Source organism: Heterocephalus glaber, unplaced genomic scaffold (assembly GCF_053883595.1).
Source record: "Heterocephalus glaber isolate CG9 unplaced genomic scaffold, H.glaber_assembly_v1.0 deba00000331, whole genome shotgun sequence".
NCBI lineage: Eukaryota > Metazoa > Chordata > Mammalia > Rodentia > Bathyergidae > Heterocephalus > Heterocephalus glaber.
Window position 1 is genome coordinate 31,617,547 of NW_028258142.1, and position 23,128 is coordinate 31,640,674.

The following is a 23,128-nucleotide window of genomic DNA, read 5'->3' on the forward strand; positions in this document are numbered from 1 at the left end:
GCACATTACATTTAATTGTCTTGTGACTGGTAATTCTGATCACAAAGATTTTGTACCTGTCACTTAATCTGATGTTCAGGAGGTATTTTATTAAATAAATGTTAGCCTTTTGCTTTCCCCTGCATTCCCTATGTATCCTTCATCCCATCTGATTCCGTAGAGACAAATCACCCAGAAGTGGTGGTTGCTCAGAGGATTGAAATAATATTCATTGAAATTTAAACTTGAAAACATATTTCTTGCTGGAAGGGGGAATAGCCATGAGGGGCTTCTGGGATATTTTCTGATCTGACTGCTGGTTACACAGATGGATGAATTTTTGAAAGTTCATCGAGCTGTTAGGATTTGTATACTTTTTATTTACACATTTTTTTTAAACCTACTAATATCTGAGTGTTTGGGACATTGAAGACCAAAGCAAGATGTGAGGGAAGTGGTGGACCAAGAGCGGGGTCAGAGACGCTGGTGCCAGATTCACAATGGGCCTCAGGAGTGGTGGGGTCCAGTCCAGGGTCTCAGAGACCCTCTCTTCTCCCTTCACTGTCTGGGGCACACCATGTCCTCTGGCACTGATGGCCCTCAGGAGCATGGATTGAGGACTGTAGTACTCAGGGGATAAGGGGAAGAGCCCCTGTTGGACAGGTAGTCCCTGCAGCATGAGAAAGGGACCTGAGGCATATTCCAGGAAGAGAGCCTGCTTTCTGAAATGCCAAGTGTCGGCACTGTCCTTCCTTTCCTGGCTCTTCTGGAGCAGCAGGCCTCTTAAAGGACCTCAGTAAATCACCTCTCAGATTTTCCACTTTCCATTCTTAGCTGTTAAACAAGTTTGACTTGTCAGAGTGAAGGCCCTTGGTGTACTGTAGCAGTTAAAGGGGAGGGAGGCAGATAAAGAGGTTTGCTCTGATGTGGTTAGAGGAAGTAAGGGAGCCAAGAGGACTGTTCTTAGCTAGGCCTGTGCCTTAGGGGTTAGTATTTTAATTAGCAATCTATCAATGGAGTGCTGAATAATTTAGAATTAACAAAAGCCAGCCAAGGCCCCATGTGGTACTTAATATAAGTGCAATATAAATACCATAGAAGCTTGGCCCTCTGTGAAATTTAACAATTTTCTCTAATGGTATATTTTATTTGGGAGTTGTTTGTTTAAACCTAGACTGTAAGCCCCCAGGGCAGCACTGGCCTTTATGCTGAATATGTAGGTTTCTACAAATGAGAGTAAAGTGTTTTTTTGGCTCACACATGGGACCAGATGGCAGATGGGTTTGTTTGATTTATTTTGAGGACTTGAATGTTCAAGATATATATATATATAGATAGATAGATAGATATCTTGATCTTTAAAAAAAAATGGTGCAAGAAGCCCTAAGCATAGGAGATAATCTCCTGCCTATGGATCATTTCCTGTGTCAGTTGGGATAGCTATGGGAGCAAGGAAAGAGGAGGCTTCTTGAGGAGAGATAGGGCTTGGACAGCCAATAGGATTTTTTAGACAAGGAGAGAAAGTGTTTCTGTGACCTTTCATGGAGTAGGCCAGTTTTGATGTTTTAAAAGCTATTTGCCTTCTCTATCTTATTTTTCATTGGCTGCAAATTGAGTCTGTAGAGGTTGCGACAGTTGATCAGTCATCATGAGGTTCAAGGGGGAGGTTAAATGATGTGGAGTAGCAGAATGTGAAACTGAGGGAGATGAATGGAAACAGATGCCAGGGGTCCTTTATTGCTATCACTAAGTGACTTAAGCCTTCAAGGGTTGGTAATAGAAAGTCTTTGGCCTCAAAAACAAAGATGAGGGCACCTGGGGGAGATGGACCAGTCTTAGTACCTAGAGATGTGGAGTGAGACCTGTGAAGATACTCAGCTCATTACCTCAAAATAGGCTGAGTAATATACTTCGAATTTTCAAATTGGGAATTTATACAAGGAGGCAGAAGTAGAGGGGATCTTTTGCAATACACAGCAAGGATTTTCCTGTGGAAATAAGGGAGATTCTTTTGTCTTGTTCAAACATTGTACTTAGAGTCTTTTCCCAGCTGGGGCATGCTTGCCAAGATGACAAGCACTGAAAAGATGCTTAAAGGACTCAGTTAACTGTATGAGTCTTTAACATCCTTTCTGTGGAGTTCTTTTTTAAAAACTTTCTTGGCATCTTTTATATTTTCACTTAAAGAATTGAAGCCATTGGTTATGTGCATTAAAGATTGGAATTTCTTTCTAAATGCATTAAAAATTGGTGTCCAAGATTCAGACAGCAAAGTGTTACATGCTTGAACTTGTTTACACTAAAGATACCTGGGAAAAATAGCTATAATTTCTCCTTCTCAAAAAGTAATGTATCATGTCTCTATCAGTGATGTTTCCATACAAAACCTTTGCCAACTAATTTTCTCATGTGGAATCTTTTTTTTTTTTTTTTTTGGTACTATGGATCAAACTTGGGACCTTGTGCTTGTGCAGCAGGTCTCATGTGGAATCTTATGAAATAAAACTCCAGACTTATAAATGCTTTTCCTGATAGGTGGGAGAGAGGAAGAGAATTTTACTTATTTTGTCTACATGTAGTTTAAATTAATTTTGTGATCAGCTTGTAACATGTAAGATCAATAAACTAGAGAAAATGCTTTAAGGGGATTATGTTAGCCTAGAATTGAGTGAGTTGTCTATCTGTCTATTAATTATTTGGTACTGGTGATTGAGCCCAGGGCCTTGAATGAGCTATGTTCTCGGCCCCTTTTTCATATTTATTTTGAGACAGGATCTTACTAAGTTGCCTGGCTGGCTTTGAACTTGAGGTCATCCTGCCCCCAGCTTTCTGAATAGTTGGAATTATAGGTGTGCATGTGCCACTGTGCCTCACTATGTTTTTTCTTTTTCCAGTACTAGGGGTTGAACCCAGGGCCTTCACACTGAGCTACATTCCCCAGGCTTTCTTTTTATTTTTTATTTTGAGACAGGGTCTTACTAAGTTACACAGGCTGGGCTCGAACCTGCAATTCTCTTGCTTCAGCTTCCCAGAATACTGGTATTGTAGGTGTGTGCTACCATGCCTGTCCAGTCTTTTTTTTTTTTTTTTTTTTAACTTGTTATTTTAACAGGAGAGTTGGGGCCGGGGATTTAGCTCAGTGGTTCCGGAGCCTGCCTCCCAAGCGCAAGGTCCGGAGTTCAATCCCTGGTGCCAAAACAAACAAAAAAAACAGGAGAGTTAACAAATCTTCTTGTGGCTACCTTTTCTGAACCTTAACTAAAAACAAACAAAACCAGTTATACTCAAAGCCCTGGATTCTATCCCCAGCACCAGAAAGACAAAACACTAAGCATGGTTATGTCAGAAAATAAATTGGGCTGCTATAATCAACACTGAGGGCCTAGACTGAGTTAAGTTTCAGGTGAAATCTGGGGCCAAGGTCAGAATGCTGCAGTTGATCATCAGTCAAGTGAACCTATTCTTCAGGGTGGGTCACAGAGTGAGTGGCTCATGAGTCTGGGGGCCAGTATGTGTTCTTGGAAAGCTCTGAATGGCAAGGTAACCAATACAAAGAATGCCTGCCTGTGCAGTTGAGCTGTGATTTACTTGGCATAGGTAGTGACTCCTTTCATTGCCAATAAAAGGCAGAGGACAAAGACAAGTCTTTGAATTTAACTGTCACTTTGGGAGAAAGTGCTTGATCATCCATGAACAGTCCACACCCTGGACTGGAAGAGAGGGCTCTGGAACCATCTAACACTTTTTATCTACCCTGAGTGCCTGAGTGAACATTGCCCCTGGGATGGAGAATCTGCCTGGCTTGGTTTTCCAGTCAGGTTATTTTATTTTTTGCATGACGGGGTATTAAACCCAGGGACTTGTACGTGCTAAGCCAGTGTTCTATTACCAAGCTACACCTCCAGCCCAACAATGATATTTATTTATTTAGGTTTTTTGAGACAGGGTCTCACTATGTAGTTTATGTTAGCCTTGAACTTACTAGGTAGTCCAGGCTGATCTTGAACTTATACTGATCCTCCTGCTTCAGCCTACTTAGTGTTGGGTTTATAGGCATGCACCATCACACCTGGCAGCCAGCCAGGTTATTTTATGCATCAATCAGTGGCATTCTGGTAGATGCATCTCTGCTGAGTTGGTCACTAGTTAACATTCCAGGTGTACAAATCTGTAGCCCAGTTGCTTGTTCTGTTTATCCTCTTGCAAGGTAAAGGTCATGCCCAGTACATCATAGACACCAAAATGTTGCCATGTACACGATGAGCAGTAAAAACCCCTCGAAGTGGTGAGACCATCATGAAGCACTTTATACCTGATGGTAATATTGGTGCTGAATTGCCTCCAGTCTGCATATTTCTCGTTTTGTCTTCAGCTCCAGCAGGAGGGAACCTTTTCTATTTCCTCTTAATAGAAACTCAATTTTAAGAAGTCATCTTAAGTTGAAAAGCTTGTCATTTTATTAAACACATCTAATTCCATGGGAGTTGCTGAGTCACAGACTCTGTATAACGAACGTGAATACCTTATCAAAAGATGATTGCCTTCACAAAAATGCTGTGACGTGGGTGGGGACAGTGGCTTGGTTGTCACCTATGCCGTGTCTTTCTCAGTAGCTGTCTCACTGAAGCAGGAGGGATGTGTCAGCAACATGGCATAACAATGTCATTAGTGAGGCTGGAATGTCATGTTTTATTTAAGGAGAATATTACCCACAATAAGGCATAACTTCAAGAGGCACATTTGAGGCCTGAAATAGAGGGAGAACTACTCCATCCAGAAAAATAATGCCGCAGGCACCTCAGGTTGGATTGCCTGGTAGACTGAGAGAAGAGGTTGTTGTGGGCCAACTTGTGTGGTCTTTGAATCCTGCATAAGGATCTCCTAGCTACTTGTCTAAAACCAGAACTATAATCCATCTTGTAGTAAAATCCATTTCATGTGGCAAAGTGACACTTAATTTCCATGCAAATTTCTTTGCCTGTAATGTTACCTGTCCAATGACTTGAGATATTTTAATGATATTTGTATCTAAACATAAATGTCTGAGGTCATCTTAACTGTTTGGGATCTCAGAGCAAGTGAAAGTTGGCATCATGAGCATGGAGGTATGTACCTGTAATCCTAGCACTCAGGAGGCTGAGGCAGAAGGATTGCAATTTTGAGGCCAGTCTGGATCACATAGTGAGACCTTGTCTGAGGGAAAAAGGGAAAAAGAAAAAAATGTCAACCCAGAGAATTGGCATCATGACCCTGCCATCTCCAGTCCTGATGCAAGCAGACAGGCCAGCCCAGGTGTGGCTTTGAGGACCGTGAATTCATCCTGCTGCAATTCGAATGATTCTGGTGTTGTGAGAGGTGCCTGGTTTCTGCTGTATGAAGCTGTTTTGCCCAACTTGCTTTTAGGAGGTTCTCACGGGTCCTGTGACTCTGGCTTTGTTTGGAAAGGTACTCATGGTACTATCAGAAATGCAGTGCATCGAGTTTCCCACAGTATCTAGCACCCAGGCCACCAGTGGGGCCTGACCATCAGGAAATAAGATAGGCAGAGAAACTGAGCTTGTGTATCCCCAGAGAGCTGTGCTCAGTTTTTGCCAGAGCTGCTGCCAGGGTTTTCCCTTCTTAAGGTAGCAGAAGAGGGAAAAAGGCCTTGCACATGAAGGTGGCAGGGCTGGGCTGACATTGGGGTGGAGGGGAAACCAACACATGAATGGTGTCCTTTTTTGCCCAGCTCCTGGGGAAATTAGTGGCCACCTAGGGGAAGGGATGCCACCCTGAAGTGCACTGCATATTCTGTGTTAGTGTAGATGAACCCCTGCACATGACTCTTCCCCCTGTGGAGAGGAATGAGGTGGTGTGGAGAGGAAAAAAGTGAATACTAATAGGCTGGGTTGGGCTTTTCATTCACTAGAGATCTGTTTTATGTGATGTCTTGAATCATCTCATGTTAGAAAGCCAAAAGCTTTGGTAACTGCTCATTCAGAAGTTCTGCTCTTTACTCAGTGCTCCATGAAGTCATTTGTGTTGTCAGCTACAGTTGTATGAACCCCACCCCACCCCACCCCCCAAAAAAAAGTTGACATGTGAAATGCAGTTGCCTTTCCTGGTTTGTTAAAGGATATCTCTGCCAAGGGCACTTTGCTTTGCCAATATTATTCTTGGAGAAAGAGAGCCTTCCCTGTCAGAGTCAGAAGGATGGGGTAGGGTAGCATCAGCTGGTGATGCCGTACAGCTAGAAGACTCCACTTCTGGTGTTTTGGGGATACTCTGCTGACCTGTGGGTTGCAGAAAGGTTGGTCCAGTGCAGCCCTGGGGAGTCTGCACACATTGGAAATGATAGATCAGCTCTGATATCTATCCTTCAGGACCAGGACTACAAAGGGACTGTGCATCAGGGGTTAATGTAATATGGTTGAGGGCTTAGGGGTTCCAAGTTGCTTTTAGAATGTGCCAAAGAATTCCTGATCTGACACTTTGGCATTTCTCTTTCCTGAGTCACATGAGGCTGTGGCTGAGCAGCGTTGGCAATCTAGAAAACAAGCTCTTTCCAGGCAAAGGATATTTATAGAAAGGCTGATCTTCCTTGGCAGATCAGCACACGCCTTCTAGATTGTCAAATGGCATATTAGGTACTCTGCTTCCCTTAACTTCCAGTGTCAAACCTGGCACAGGGATTCCCATGATGAGTTGCAGAGATGTTTTGACAGTATGTTTGCATTTGGCAGGAACTTTCTAGGGGTTGGGGGAGAGATGGCTCAATGTTCTGAAGGTTGTTTTCCTCACACCATTGTTACTGGAGCATGTGAAGATGCAGAAAGGCATTTTAGAACTTGATTAGAAGCAGCAGCTTGGGCAGAGCAGAACAGTTACAAATGACCCTTTTCCTGCAAGATTGATACCCAGAGGAATTTGAGAATTGCAGTGAAGCCTCCTTGTAAGAGGGGCTCCTTCTCTGCCTTCTGCTGGGAAATATTGCTAAACGAGTGGCCATTGGCCATCTGCACTACATGTGGGTGCCTTTGTAGCTATTTCTATAAACTTAAAAAACCTGATGCCAAACCAGTTTAGCAAAAAGCTGGTGGCCCTGCTCTTGGCCGGCTTCTTTGGCCTCCCCATCTTCCTGAAAGTGGCATCTTTAACATCTAAAATAAAACCTCCTGCAATTTTTTTTCCCTCTAGAAACTTCCTTTGCTGTTGGTGGCACTTCTTACTCCTCTTTCAAGGGAGCAGGGAAGAAGCTCCTTTCTCCCTGAGAGCTGTCTTCCAGTGAGTGTTCAGGAGCCCAGAACACTTCCATTGCTTCCTGGTTGCCCATAGTGGGACTCTGGAACAGTGATGGCAAACCTTTTAGAGTTTTCAATGATAACAAACAGCCTGAGGTGGCACGCTGTTGACTACCAATGCTCTAGAACTTGATTGCCTCTAAGGATGCTTGCTAGGGGTCCCTGATGACCTCTTAAGGGGGTGAAGGAAATGGAGGCAGTGGGCTGTAGCCAGAGTCAGGGTTGAATGTGCTTTCTGTAATCTGATCGTCTTTTTTTAAAGGAAAAAGTGGAATAGGATAAGAATGGTGACTCTACTCCTTAGAAACTCCTCATTATCATCCCTTTCCTCTAAATTCTGTTACCTTCAGTGTCTGGTCACACAATTTAGTGTTTAAGTATATGACTTTGGTTTTGTTTCTTTGCAGGGGGAAGGGAATTGTTTTGTTTTCTTCTTCTTTTATTTTATTTTATTTTTTGGTACTGGGAATCAAACTCAGGATTTTGTGCTTGCTGGGCAGGTGCTGCACCATTGAGCTAAATCCCTGGCCCCCTTCATTGTTTTCTATGAGCTTTTTGTTTTCTCAGCAAGATTGTGCGTTCCCCAAGGGGACAACCATGACTTTAGAGTGTTGTGCCCAGTCCTCCAAAAGTGAGTCCCATATTTCAAGAAGGGAACAAATTGAAGATTATCTCGAGAGGGTGGTGATAGTGTGGGAGTTGAGAACCTAACATGTGAGTGATGGTCACCATAATTCAAGGGCTTTTCCTTGGAAGAAAATGAGCTCAAAATGGGTTGACTAGAGGCTGGGGGTGGTCAATGGGAGTGAATGCTATTTCCACATAAATCTGAGCTTAAGATGGACTCTGGAGTGGGGAGAGATGGGTAGAGTTAATGTTTATTGAGGTTTTACTTGGTGCCAGGTCCATAGGATTTGTATTTACTTCCACTGAGGTCACAGCTAGGATTAGTGGATGAAAGTTTCCATCTAAGGACTCAGATTTCAGATGACTTGGAGTGATCCCCCAAGCTGCTGCCCGCTGAGCTAACACCACTTAGAGGATTCACAGACCTGACTTTTTTTTTTTTTTCTTGGTACCGGGGATTGAACTCGGGTCCTTGAGCTTTCGAGGCAGGTGGCGGAACCACTGAGCTAAATCCCTAGCTACACCAACCTGACTTTTGGTGGGAGTGTGCCTGCTCTGTGGCTTCTTTACAGTGTTCTATTCAGCTAAAGGGTAGCTCTTTGCCGAAGTAGTTCTTTCTTTTGAGGGGAATAAAATGTCTGTTCTTTTGGAGAATGTTGATGATAGTAATCAAGTAAATGTTAACTGGTCTGTAGAATCCACAAGTCAAAGAACCTGTTTCTCATCACCCTCTTGTAGAGAGCAGGGTCTCACCATAAGACTTATCTGTAAGTCCCCTTTTCTGTGCTAAGGTCCAATGACTGGTAACTCTTGGAGAGCCTGCCACTTAGCCATGCCCTCTGCAGCTGGGCAGCTGAGCATTTAAAAAGCAATAAAGAAGAATTCTCAGGGAGCAGTTACCTGGATTGATCTTGAGTTAGCCAGGTAGATATGCACCTTGTAGGCCTTATTGTTTCTACTTCCATGCTTACACTGGATATTCTTGCCTGATGTTTTGTCCTTATTTAGAAGTACTGACCTTGGCACATCATGCATTTATTATGTGGTCCTTTCAATGTGAGGGGAATCATGCTTGTTCCTGCCCATGCCATCCATGAGTGTGTAAATATTGTTCATACTGTGATTCTCTAGAATGCAACTTGGTTACATTATCTGTGGAGTGTTTTTGGGTCTATTGAATTATGAAAGGGTGATGCAATGTGGGTTCAGCAGAAGAGTTCCTGCCCTTTGACACTGTTTTGAATTATGGCAGCTGCAGCCCAAACCATACCAGATAGAACAGCCAGTGTAAGGTAAGTGGTAGGGGTGCTGAGTATGCAAGAGATTGTGATACTAAGACCTGGAGTAATCTCAGCAGTAGGACTCAAGAGACCTCTAGAAATGGAGGTGTAGGGCTACATAAAGGCCTGGAGATGGAGGAACTTTGCTGAGTAGAAGATTCAAGTTAGAGGAACTGGGAGGTAAGTCTGTGAATCAGGGAGAGGGGTTGGGATTTGATATGATATGGGCAGACTATGAGAAGTTAGAGGGTGGTTTGGAGAATATCTGGGAGCCTGAAGCCTTGCTTTCCAGCTCTCTAGTTGGGTGACTTGGGACATCATTTAATGTCTCTCAGCTTGAGTGTTCTGGGTTTTAAGTTTGGGCTCAGCCTTAGAAAATGGTTGTGAAGGTCAAAGAAGATAATAAACATATGAAGGCTCCTTGAAAATGTCAGGGGGTTGATATGTTTGAGAAGTTTTCTGCAGGGATTGAAAGCCTTAAATATCACACTTAAAAAACAGAAAAGCATCTTTTCCTTGACAGCGTAGGGATGACGTACAGAAGGGGGACATCAGTTGAATGAAAGTCTGTATCTTTTGTGTGATCTCTTTGGAGTGAGAGGAGATCTGCCTAAGGCTGGTTAACCTGACTTTGAGGCTGACTGTGCACCTTATCCACCAAGGTCTATTTTCGGAAATGATTGATAGCAGTGGACAAACCTGTACAACTTCTTTGGGAGTCTCCCAGGGAAATGAATTCAAACCTTTGTCTCTTATGGCTATTAATCTTCATGCATGAGAGGAGCTGTAGAGTTTACAATGCTTTGTTAGCCAACTCACATGAAAATATCCATTAACAATGATCATAATAATAAACATGGTGGTGCAGAGAATGTTTAATGTGGAGGACTTCATTATCCATATACCATATCATCTTACCCAGTCACCAGGTACTTATAACACAAACTTCTATATGTGCCAGGTGGGTGATAGCTGTAGCTGCTGCTTCAGAGAACTTTGGCTTTTTGCAGAGATTAACCAGGAGTTTTTAGATTGGAAACCAGGAAACTGGCATTCTCATTTTAGTGTGTTCAATCACATCCCCTCCTTGGTCCTTGGGTTTTTTACTTGCAAATGAGGTTTTTTGACTAGATGATCTTTGAAGGCTCTTCCAAGTTATTTTCTATGTTGTAGGAGTCTGCAGTTCTCCATGTACTAATGCATTACATGATGAAATTGTAAATACATGAACAGTAGAGATATAGCTAGAAATTCATGCAAGAAAAGTTATAATTGTGGGTCTTAATGATCAGAAATGGCTCTTCCAAGAAGGTAAGAAAGTAGATGAAATGCCTGAATATCTGTGTAAAAGTAGGGAATGGAGGTTGGCCTACAGAATTGAGGTGTTATGCATATGAGAGGGCAGATTTGGTTAAGGAGTCCAGAGGTCCTCAGCAGAGTTCATGCGTGAACTAATTCGGAGGTCCATGGATCTTTCTCCCCGTTTCCTTCTTTGTGCTATAAACAAATGTTTGTAATATGCCAATCACTGTTCTGCATTGGACATGTGGCCCCAAGAAGACCTTACATAAAACTATTGCATATTGCCTGTTGATGACTCAAAACTCATTGTTTCCTGGCTCCTATTATGAAGTAATGTTATCAGGGAAGTGGCTTCAGGTGCTTACTTCAATATTATATGTACTTCCTGCTCTCCTCTGTTTCCATCTGAAAATGCCAGCATTTAGTTGTGTGTACTTCTTTTGCTACAGTGAAACCTTCACTTGAACCTGGGGCCTTCAAGTGAGTTCTGGCTGGATAAATGTGGAACTCAATTTTTAAATATTTTCAATCATTCTTGAGTTTCACCATTGTTTAAGTGCCTATTCTATACCAGGAACAGGGTATATGTTTGTAAACAAAAGATATGGTTTCCACCCTCATACAATTGTGGCCAAGTGGGAGGGACCAACACTAAATCACCACATAGCTAAATGTGAGATCATCAGTTTGATGGTCATTGGAGTGAAAAAGAACAGTATGGTATGAGAATAATAGGGATGTCTATCTTAAAATGGAGATCAGGTATGACCTCTCTGAGGAAGCAAAAGGGAAGCAGCTAGCTGAGGGAAAGGCTTTGATTGGATTTGGGAAGAAGACAAATGTGGTTCAAGCAGAGAGAGAGAAGCCAGTGTAAAATCCCAGGGCTGGCAGGAAAGGGTTTATGTTGGAGGAGTTGAAAGAAAGATCAGAGAGGCAGGAGTGTTATAAATAATAGGGGTAGGGCCTGGATTTAGCTCAGTGGCACCTGCTTCTGCCTGGCAAATGCAAGGTCCTGAGTTCGATCCCTGGTATGAATGAATGGAGTAGACTTTCTGTGAGGATAAGAGAGATAGGCCCAGGTCAGATCACATAGGCCTTTTTGGTGGGGTAAAAATTTTAGGTTTTATCATGTATCCAAAGGAAATTCATTGCTGGTTTTTAATTCAGTGTAGATTCAATTAATTATTCATGTGACATTGTGAAGAATGACTTGGAGGAGAGCTAGAATTGAGGTGGAGAGATCAGTTATAGGGGATCATTGTGGCTCAGGTTAAAGATGGTCCTGGCTCAGACTTGGGTAGTGACAGTAGTGTTGGGACAAGGGAATGGATTTCAGATGTGCATTGAGGGTAGAAGTGATGGAACTTGGTGTGACTGCTGGGATGGAATAGCTGATGGGTGGGGAGGAGAGGTGTCACAATGGACTTTTGGCCCCAAATCAAAGCAGAGAGGCTGTTTAGGAGATGTGATGTGAAAACTGTTTCCTAAATTGGGTCACTTTTACACCTAAAGAAAAGAGCTAAAGATAACCACATATATGAAGGTTGGTCTTAATGTCTTGAAATGGCAAATTTTACTCTTTGTTCAATAGGTGACAAGGACATAGGAGGTTATGTTGAATGTGTAGATACTAGATGTTCCCTAAAAGTTGGTGTTAAATATGAATTTTTTTTCACGTTTAAGATATACAGGTATTAAATCAAGCTTTATATCTTTTTTATGTTTGTTAGTACATGTTTGTCATACATACTGATTACAAATGTGGTTTCTTTGACTCCATTATTTCTTCTAGAACTCTAGTGGCCTGGTTCTGCTTAGTTGGGTTGTGGTTACTTGAGCTTTTACTAAGTGAGCACATTCTGGCAGATCTTTGTACGCTGTGGTTCTAGAGAAAACATGGCACCATACTGAAATGTCCTTGTGTTAGGACCACAGCAAGTGCTGGGTTTCTCCTCTGTATCCTCAACCAAAAGTTCAGAGGTCTTCTAGTTCACCTTTTAACCTAGTGGTATAAAAGGATTTGAAGTTAACTTCTAAAAACACGCTTTTGACCCGGAAGGAAGCTTCCCTGCTGCCATCCCATGCTCCTAGGGCAGAGAAGATGAGCTGGTCCCAGCACCCGGAAGGAAGCTCCCCCGCTGCTATCCCATGCTCCTAGGACAGTGAAGGTGAGCCGCCTGGGCACCAGAAGCACACCACCCCCTTGGAAATGAGAAGACATGTAAACAAGCCTCAAAAACAGACTTCTGGATCACCTACAGCAACCCCAAAGGGAAATGAGATGCAACACTCTAATACTCAAACACCTGCACTCTCTGAACTGGCAACAAAAGGGGATCTGGAAAAAATGAAATCAGAAATAATTACTCAGATAACACCAAAGATTGTGCTCATGGTGCAAGACATGATTAATAAATCTAGAGAGGAGGGTGAGCCGGTCCCAGAACCCGGAAGGAAGCTCTCCAACCGCCATCCCAAGCTCCTAGGGCAGAGAAGGTGAGCCATGCGGGTGCCAGAAGCACCCCCCTGGCCCCCGTGGAAATGAGAAGACATGTAAACAAGCCTCAAAAACAGAGTTCCAGATCACCTACAGCAACCCCAAAGGGAAACGAGATGAAACACTCTAATACTCAATCACCTGGACTCTCTGAACTGGCAACAAAAGAGGATCTGGGAAAAATAAAATCAGAAATAATTACTCAGCAAAGATTTTGCTCATGGTGCAAGATGTGATTAATCTAGAGAGGACACAGAGAAAAAAATAGAGGATCTGAGGAACATGATGGAATCCCAACATAGGAAACAAATGGAATCCATAAAACAGATGCAAACAGATTTCCAGGAGATTAAAAACTCCATTGAAAGTCTGCACAGCAGAATGAACCAATGTGAGGACAGAATTTCAGATATAGGAGATAAGATTGCAGTTAGTGACCAGGAAAAGAAACACTGCTTTAAAATTGTAAGGGACCGTGAGAAATTTATCCAGCAGCTGCTAGACAATGCAAAGAAGAATAACATAAGACTGATTGGAGTCAATGAAGAAAGAGGAGAGAGTGCAGATGACATAAAAACTGTTCACAGAAGTGATATTGGAAAACTTCCCAAGGAGGGGAAGAGAACTTGACGTACAGATAAGTGAGGCATATAGGACTCCAAATAGCTTTGATCAAAAAAAATCTACACATAGGCATATAATAGTTAGGATTCCAGAAATCCAACAGAAGAACAAAATTCTACAAGCAGTGAGAGAAAAGAAACAAATCACATACAAAGGAAAGCCCATCAGAATCACAGGAGACTTCTCAATGCAAACCCTCAAGGCAAAGAAGAGCTTGGAGTGATGTATTTCAAGCCCTAAAGGAAAACAGCCTCCAACCCAGATTGATGTACCCTGCAAAACTATCTTTCAAATTTGATTGAGAAATAATATGCTTTCATGATAAAGAGCACCTCAGGAACTTCATGAATATCAAACCAGCACTCCAAAAAATTTTAGACAATACCCTAGGAAAAGACAATGAGCATCACAATCCCAGGAAACCCAGCAGAATGAATCCACTGGGCATGACAAATTAAACACAAAGGGGGAGAATCCAACAAAAAGAAAAAGTCATGACAAGGCTTTTAAAACTTTTAACATCATCTGCCTAATGAGTGTGTAATTCAATCTTGTTATTGTACTGATTAGTATTTTTCTGATTCTAGAGTTGCACACTATTCCTTGTGCTATACTGGCTATTTATCATCTTATGTCTATTTTTTAATTGGGTTGTCTATTAATGAGCTCTAAGAATTCTTTATATATTCTGGTCATAGGTTATATGCATTGTAAATATGGTCTGTTTAAGGACTACTTTTCATTTTAATGATGTCATTTAAAGTGCTAAATTTTGAAGGAATCTCATCAATTTTTTTTCTTTTATACATCATGGCTTTTGTATCCTAGGTAGTTCTTGCCTACCCTGAATTCATAAATATTTTCCCTTATAATTTCTTCTTAAAGTTTTATACTTTTAGGCTTTCATATTTAGGTTCATAAATTCCTTCAAGTTATTTTTATGTATGGAAATAAAGGGTTGAGGTTAATTTTTTATATATGGATACCAGGTGTTCTACTGCCATTTGTTGAAGACACTATCTCTTCCTCAGCTCCTGAATTGAGTTTATATTCTATAAAATGCTAATGTTAAATAATCTTTCAAAACTCAGTGGATCATATATGTGTGGTTCTGTTTCTAGATTCTCTGTTTTATTCAAATGATCTATATGTCTTTCCTTACACCAACACTGCCTTGATCACTGTAGCTTTAGAAGAAATCTTAAAATTAGGTACTAAACGTCTTCCAACACTGTTTTTTTTTTTTAACTTTTCTGGGTCCTTTGTACTCCTACATAACTTTTAAGTTTCAATATCCAATTCTTCATTTATAGCAAGTATACACAGACCTGAATTTTTATATATACCTTGTGTTTTCTAATCCTGCTAAATTCAAGTACAAGTTCTAGGGGCTCCTAGAGATTTCTTAGTATTTTCTCTGTAGATGATCATTTCATCTACATATAAAGATTTTGCTTCTACCTTGCCAGTCCTGTCCTAGTTGTGTCATTTTATTGCCAGACTATTTTGTTGGGGACTAGGTTTCAAAGTTTAATGGACAGATAAAGAGTAAGCATATCTGCCCTTGTTCCCCACCTTAAGGAGAAAGCATTGTATCTCCTCCATTCATATAAGGCATTCACGCTGGAAGTATGGAGTACATGTCTTTAATCTGTTGAGAAGGTTCTGTTCTACTTCTAGTCTCCTGATAGCTTTTACCATGAACAGCTGTAGAATTTAGCCCAATACTCTTTCTCCAACTAGTGACAGGATCATATGGCTTTTGCCTTTCCTCTGTTAAAATGATGACTTTTGGGGGTGGATCTTCCAATGCTGAACCAACACTGCCATCCTTATAATAATACCACTTTCTACATACTGCCAGATCTGACTTCTAAGAGTTTGTTTTGTTAAACAAATTTCTATCTATGTTCATACTTTTTTCTTCTATTATCTTTATCCAGTTTTAGGATTAGCACAATGTTGAGTTCCTAAAATGAGGGGAGAAGTGTTCCTTCTTTTTTCTGCTTTAATTTTTTGATATAATTTATCAGTTAAAATGTTTATGAGCCTGCTGTTGTCATATAGGTAGGTTTTCAAGCTAGGAATATACTTTCTTTAATAGGTGCTATTCAAATTTTATATTTCCTCCAGAGTTAGTTTCATTAATTTGTCTTCCAAGGTACTTCTTAGAAGTTGTCAAATTTATTTCAAAACAGATTTTTGTAATATGCTTTCTATATCCTTTTAAATTCTGTAAAATCTGTGGTAACGGCTCCTAGATCTTGATATTATAATTTAAATAATGTATAATTGATATTGTGTAATAGGAAGAAAGGTCTAAAGGAGCAGGGGAAATGGGAGGGGTAGGGGAAAGGAAAAAAGGGAAAAGAAAAAATATGTGAAAAGGAAAAAATGGAAACAAAATCTTTGCAAATAGGGAAAGGTGGAGGGGGTGAAGGGAGGGCAGGGGAATGGGGAAAAAATAAGAACCAAGATACTCATGTAATGGTACAAGATCCCAATGATGAATGTAACTATTTTATACCTAAAATGTACCAATAAACTTAATGGAAAAAAAAACCATGCTTTTATTAAAGGCTTGGTGACACCATGACCTTTTTCAAAAAGCATATTTGGATCTTTGTAGTGTTACTGAGAATATTTTTTTTGAGTCAGGGTCTCACTATATATTTTTTTAATCTGCCCTCAAACTCACTATGTAGCCCAGGCTGGGCCCCAACTTGCAGTGATCCTCCTGCCTCAGCCTCCTGAGTCCTGGGATTATAGGTGTGTACCACAATGCCTGGCTAAGAATCTCTTTAGTATTCAGAAACTCCTAGTTCTCATTTACTGGTGAAAGAATTGATTTTCTGATTGGTAAAGGACACATATGTCTTATGTGAGTACATTTAACTTTTTTCCCTTCCCTTATGCATCTCTTCTGATAAAAGAAATAGAATTAGTTGGGTGTGGTAGCCCAAGCTTGTAGTCTCAACTATGCAAGAGGCTGAGATAGAATGATCACAAGTTTGTGGCCAGGCTGGGCAATTTATGGAGATCCTGTCTCAAAATGAAAGCTAGGAATATAGCTTAGTTCAAAATTCCAGGGTTCAGTCCCCAGTACTACAGAAACAGACTCACTGCACTTACCTGGATTGCTAGGCAAAGCAATTTAGTGACTCTTCTCTGATTAATTTGGAAGGAGTCAGGTCTCTTTATTATCATGTAGATAAATTGCTGGAATGGGCTTAGAAGCAGTGATGGATATGCAAACCTTAGGACAACTCAAAATACTTAGTGATATAAAAAATCTTTTATTCAAGGATTACCAAGATAAGTACTCGTACTTGGTTGAATATAATCACTTGTGGTTCTTTTATATCTTGTCTTAGTTTGTCATATTTTTTTAAAAGATGATGGTGGTGTACACCTATAATCCCAGTCCTCTGAAAGGCTGAGACAGGAGAATTGAAAGTTTGAGCCTAGCCTAGGTAACTTAGTGACTTAGTGAGGCCTTGTCTCAAAGAGGGTTTTGGGGGCTGGGGTGGTGAGATTGGAATGTGCAGCTCAGAGCCAAAGTCCTGGGTCTCCCCCACCAAAAAGCCCCAGTAGCAATACTGGTTAAAGTTATGTGAGTTCTAATGAGAAGCTATATTTTTATTAAAGGCACAATTATGTTACATGACTACTTCTTACCTGGAGTGATTTGCAGCTATGATTTATGGAAGGTCTGTTTATGCCAGAAACTTCATATATCTTCACTCATATAAACTTGAAAAACAGATTTTAAAATTTTATTTTTCAGACTGGTCTGAGTTAAACCACTAGAAGAGTTGCAGTTGTGATTAAAATTTGTTTGCTCTATAGCAGACATTTCCAAACTTTTGTGCCACCTTCTTATTGTCAAGGGCAAAGCACCTAGAAGGCAAATAGACTTTTGGGTGCTGACCTTATAAACCTATCCATCACACAACAGCTTATGTTAGGCATGGCTCTAGGAGATCTGCCATGGACTGATGAGAATTGATCTTATTTTAAAGGAATTTTGGAGGTGGGAGCTAGAACGTGGTCCCCTGATCATTCATTCCAGAGCTTTAACCAGCCCTTCACTGTTGGGAAAGTATTCCTTATGATTAATGCCTGTCCCTCCCACCGCACTCTTTGCCTTCCCCAATTACAAGTGCTTGTTGAACAGCTAATGGATTATTAATTTGAATTTTTGCTTAAGTATATTGTACTAAATGCCCTCTTGATGCTTCTAGATAATACGTAGCAAATGTGAACTTTATTGGATGTGTTTCTGTGGAATAGAAACAAGGTATTAAGATGACTTTGTTATCCAAAGCTCCTTGAACTACACCTTAACATTGCCCCTGGCTCTCCCTGGTATGCTTGCTGCTTGGAATTATCTTTATCAATCAAGAAGGGCATAGTGTAGAGCATTGACTATTAGAATTTTTAAAATTAGAACCAAATTTAGTGTGCAAAGAGGAGACTTTGTAACCCTAATATTGTGAGGTGGTGGATTGTCAGATACATGTTGGTGGTTTTTCTGTAAGCTTTAAAAATTTTCACAGTGGGCTGGGGCTTTAGCTCAGTGATTCCGGCGCCTGCCACGCAAGCTCAAGGATCCAAGTTCAATCCCCGGTACCAAATAAATAAATGCATGCAAAAGTTTAATAAAAAAAAAATTCACAGTACAAATATGATAATTTTGTAAAAATTGAAGCAATATCGAAATCTCCAGAATAAGTGAAAATCCCATCCCCTCCTTTCTCTAACGCCTCTTTCTCAGAGGCAGCCATCACTATTCTCTTGGCATATGCCATCCACACAAATGAAGTGTGCAAGTGTGTTATGTAAAGAGAAGGCTCTGTGAGGTAAACTATGGAGCTGAGGGGAGGGGTGCCTGACTGTCCTGAGGAGATTCACACAGGTCCTGGCCTCACTGGCATCTTGGTGTATGAGCCGATGATGTACATCTGGACAATGAGACATTAGAGGTGATGCAGAGATGCGCTCAGATGTCCCTGGGGCTGGGTAGCCAGGATACAGTAGTGTGGAACAAGGCTTTACTCAACTCTTTGTTCATCAGCTGACCTGTATTTTTGAAAATTTTTATAAGGAAAATGAAATATTTCTCCTATTTTATGTTACTTGTGCTTATGAATTACCAGAATATATTCCACCTACGATCTTGCACATCCCTATTAAATCTCTCATGGTGTACCATATCCCTCCCGGCCTGAAAGATACTGTTCTTAAAATAATACTCTGAGCACTAAATCCTTGTGCCTTACGAGACCATACGTATCTGTTGTAACTGGAATATATGATGTAAATGTGCCATAGTGTCTTACTAGGTAAGCTGGGATTTAACCTGGATGACCAATTACTGTATATCACAGGACACTGATATTTTTTAGAAAAGCCTAATCAGGAACCCAAATTACCTGTCAATTGTCATAACAATGAAATGACCCCCCTTCTGCATAAATCTCCATGAATATATCACCAACAATAACTTTAGTTGGGTTTCCTGCACTTTTCATAAGGAAAATAAATTCTAGTTGCTACTTGCCTAACTGTGGAATCCAGAATTCACTAGTGTATGAACAAGGGACTTGAGTTTCTTTTCAGTGTGATATTATTCAATTGCTTTTTTTTTTTTTTTTTTAGTTTTACAGAGTACATACTGTCCTTTTAATGTATACCAACTAATATACAATGATAGTTTGCTCAATCTTTGTTAGGTTATAAGAACTTCAGTATAAGAACTTAGGAAAGAGTAATTTTGCCCTTCCTGAGTTTTAAAATTAAATATAAAACAATCATAATAAAACACACAGGGTTGTTAGATCATGTGGGCCTGTCTGGTCTTGTGAACTAATCACCGGCTCTCTTGTAGCTGTTGTATGGGGAAGCTTGAGATGTCAAGACCTTCGGGTTTTCAGTCTTGTATGTGACAGGGCATAATGGAATATGCTTTTAAAACTCACTTCTGATACAAAAGTGTCCAGAGACTTAAATTCTAAAATGAGAATCACCAAAAAGTTGTGCTTTAGAATCATGCTGAAAGTGGCAGCACTTCATTTACTCAAGTATATCAGTCTTCTTTCATCTGTCTTAATGTAGGAGGAATATATTAGTTTCTTTTTTTTTTTCCATTTTGGTTTTTGAGACAGGGTCTCACTGTGTATCCCAGGCTGGCCTTGACCTCGAAGCAATCCTCCTTCCTTAGCCTCCCAAGTGCTGGGATTACAGGAGTGTGCCACCATACCTGGGTTACACTTAGTTTCTTAACCTAAACTCCTATCTCAGAATACAGTATTCTCAGATTCTGTTCAAGATGCCCTCTCCATGGGTCCAGCCCTTAAATGCAGATGAAGTTTTGTGAAGCAGTTTATAGGGCACTGTGTGACTAGGCAGGTGGCTCTAATTAATTATTTGCCACTCAGCAGGAAACACTGAGCGGCTTGATGGGGACATGTATTGGGAGGCTGTGCTTTTCATTAAAGGCTGGTAAATTGAAGTGCTATAGCATGTATTGGTCTTTGAGTGGGAAATTGTGGTTCAGAAAGGATGTCATCTTCATGATGGCTTAACACTCTTGTTTACATAATTCTTCATTCCAATTACTGTGCTCACCCAGCTGTCTTAGATCTGAGTAGGGGGAGGATCTGAACTGGGTGGAAGTTCCTCAGGGATCCAGGCTCTCAGGTTGCTGGTTTTGTGCATCCCTGGACCTGGAAGGCAGAACATAAGAGCTGGAATGATTCAGGCTGGACCGTTCCCTAAAAAACCTAGATAGATCACTGTGGTTCTAAGTGACCAGGACAAAGAGTTGACAAGTCAGAGTTTGGAGGAAGGGAAACAAGCATACTAGAGCAATTGGCTAGAACCAACTTTTCTTGAGTAGTCGGGTCTATTTGCATAACAATGTGTTGACCTATATCTCAATTTTGCAAGGGATGAAACACAGCCATAGAGTTAGAGAATGTTGGAGCCTATATTTCAAGTTAGGTCGCCTGACATCAGTCCACAAATATCTCAAAGGTCTCAATAATAGAAATTTAAGGTCATATTTGAATCATGATTTTTGGAATTTAGATACTTCATATAGGTGCTGAGACCCACAGTAGCTCTGTGTCACCTCTGCTGGTTGGTCAGTGTTGGGGAAGCAACTGAGTGGTGTCCACTGTTCCAAAGAAGAATTCATGGTTGGTCAGTGTACTGCTAATTCTTTATCCTTGGAATATTGCACCAGCATGCTAACTATGAACTATGGAGCCTTGGCATGTTTAACTTTTGGAGCCATTTTCATTGTAGGCGTGGAGTGAGGCATGGGACATAAGATTAGAAACAACAAGGCAAAAGTACAAACAGCCTTGGAGTAAAAAGAAAGGTCCCTCTTAACCACATCCAAGGAAAAACCCAAAGCTTGTCCTAAGTGGCTTTTAAGGTGAGTATCCAGAAAGACACAGGAAGTCTCTTGAGAATTGGTCTTAAAAATGAAACATGAAAACTGATGCATGTACTTGCTAATCTCTAAGATTTTTAGGGTCGGTGGCCACACCTGATATGTTTAATACTGGAAAGTACCAGAAGGAGAGGTGTAGAGGGGACAGTTGGGCAGAGAGCTGTGGACATAGCTTTATTTTTAGTTACTAGTTACGTGTTGTGGCTTTTACTGCTCCATTTTTTCATGTCTGTCAAGTCTGGTAACAGTTTTTGCCTTTTTTTTTTTTACCTCATAGCCTCCTAGAGTTGGCAGCAAAGTTACTTATTGAGCTCCTTAGAAAGCAGATCCTTTAATGTTTAGTGTTAATGGACCAGTGTCAGTACCAGGCATGCTAGGAGAGAGATGGGAGATAGAGTAGGGCCTTTGTACAACGGAGGTTCTGATCTGCTGGGGGATTAAATCCACAAAGGCAGGGCTGTGTACAAAGTGCTGTGACTGGGACCTGCCCAGGGACTTATAAAAAGTGTCTGTTGAGTCATGTTGGGGAGGGATTCCTGGGGGAGACTAACCTTAAGGACACAGTAACAAGATGGAAAATGAAAGAATGTTCTGGGCAGTGGGAACAGTGTCTAGAAGGATGAGAAAACAATGTATACTTGGGGAGCTGGCAATGGTGCATGGAGTCTGGAGTGGATGAGTTTGGTATTCCATGAGGTGGGTGGGGTTGGGGTTGTTGGGGTGGGATTAGGAAAGGACTTGTAGGCTGCCTAAGGTGTTTGGATTTTCCCTGAAGCACTGGGGAGTCATAAATGGATCTTAGCTCTGATTCAGTCTGTAGAATGTAAGGGTCATGAACATGGGAACAATGTTTTGCCCACATCCTCAGGGCCTAGGACAGTACCTGGCATAAAGTTGTTGCTTGGTGAAGACAGAGCAAAAGAATGAACGAACTTCTTCCACTTTGTGTATTCAGTAAACCCATGTGTCCTACCATGGGTGAACTGGAGGCCCAAGTACTGGGCACTAACAAAAGGGGTCACTGTAGTAATTCTGGCAACTCGGGAGAGGGCAGCAGCAGTGATTTGAGAAGCCTTCTTTGAGAGAGGTTCTAGGAAGACCCTCACCTAGTGTGGCAGGAGAAGGGGAGGCACTGCGTGTAGATCCAGGATTCTGACTCCATACCTGGAAGAGGCCACTGTGGTGAGTTCTGTGACATTCGTGTTGCCTTGGGAAGTTGCTTGTGCAACTGACCTGTGAGCTTTTGGAAGAACAGTTCTGGAGTTGAAGTTTGCCCAGGCTGGAGATGGTCTTAGTGGTTTATCAGGGATCACACCTATAAAGAGACAAGGCTGCAGCCTGCAGTGGAGCCTGTGAATTGATGATCCTTAAGAATATGGGGAAGTTGTACAGTTCTTAGAGAGCAGGAAGTTCAGAATTGCACAAAATAAAAAGTGTGTCCCTCCCTTTCCCCCATCCCTCCCCAGAATTAGCTGCAGAACCATTTTGTCCTATGTCTTTCCAGCTGTTTGTTGTGCCTAAACAACCCTAAATATGTAAGCTTTTTATTTTTACCCAGAGGGATTTGACTTTTATAACATTCTCTTTGATTCTAAGAATCTATGATTCATATACAAAAACATTTAAAGAGATCTAAAAATACAGGTTAAATTTTAGGGTTGAGCTAATTCAGATTTAATAGCTCTTGAGAAAATGAAAGAATTTAAAAATGTTTGTCCAAAACAGCAACTTCTTTGGTTGTTGTCCTCTTCAATGAAACATTGAGATAGGCTAGATACAGGTGACACTGGAAGGAGAGCACAGCCCTTGGTCTCCCTGCTCCCGGGCTTCTTCCTCCCCACTGTGTGTGTCATGATGCAGCTTTCTTCTCTGATGTAGTCAGGTGAGTCTAGTTTCCTGGCTGCACTGGATTGAAGCAGGCCAATGTGCTTGGCTTCAGTGGGGTAGAGGGGTCAGGTGAGAGGATCCTGGTTTGCTTGTTTCTAGCCTCAAGGATTTGCCATTCACTGGTTGTGTGACTTTGGACAGGTGGCTTTACCTCCTTGGGCTTCAGTTTCCCCATCTCTAAAATGAGAGG

At 41.2% G+C, this 23,128-nt stretch overlaps 1 protein-coding gene across 4 annotated transcripts in view; it reads left to right on the forward strand.

Annotated features, from left to right (window-relative positions):
- The window catches only part of Myo5b (myosin VB), a 385,932-nt gene that overhangs the window by 30,730 nt on the left and 332,074 nt on the right, over nucleotides 1-23,128 (forward strand). The gene's annotated exons all lie outside the window — the stretch shown is intronic.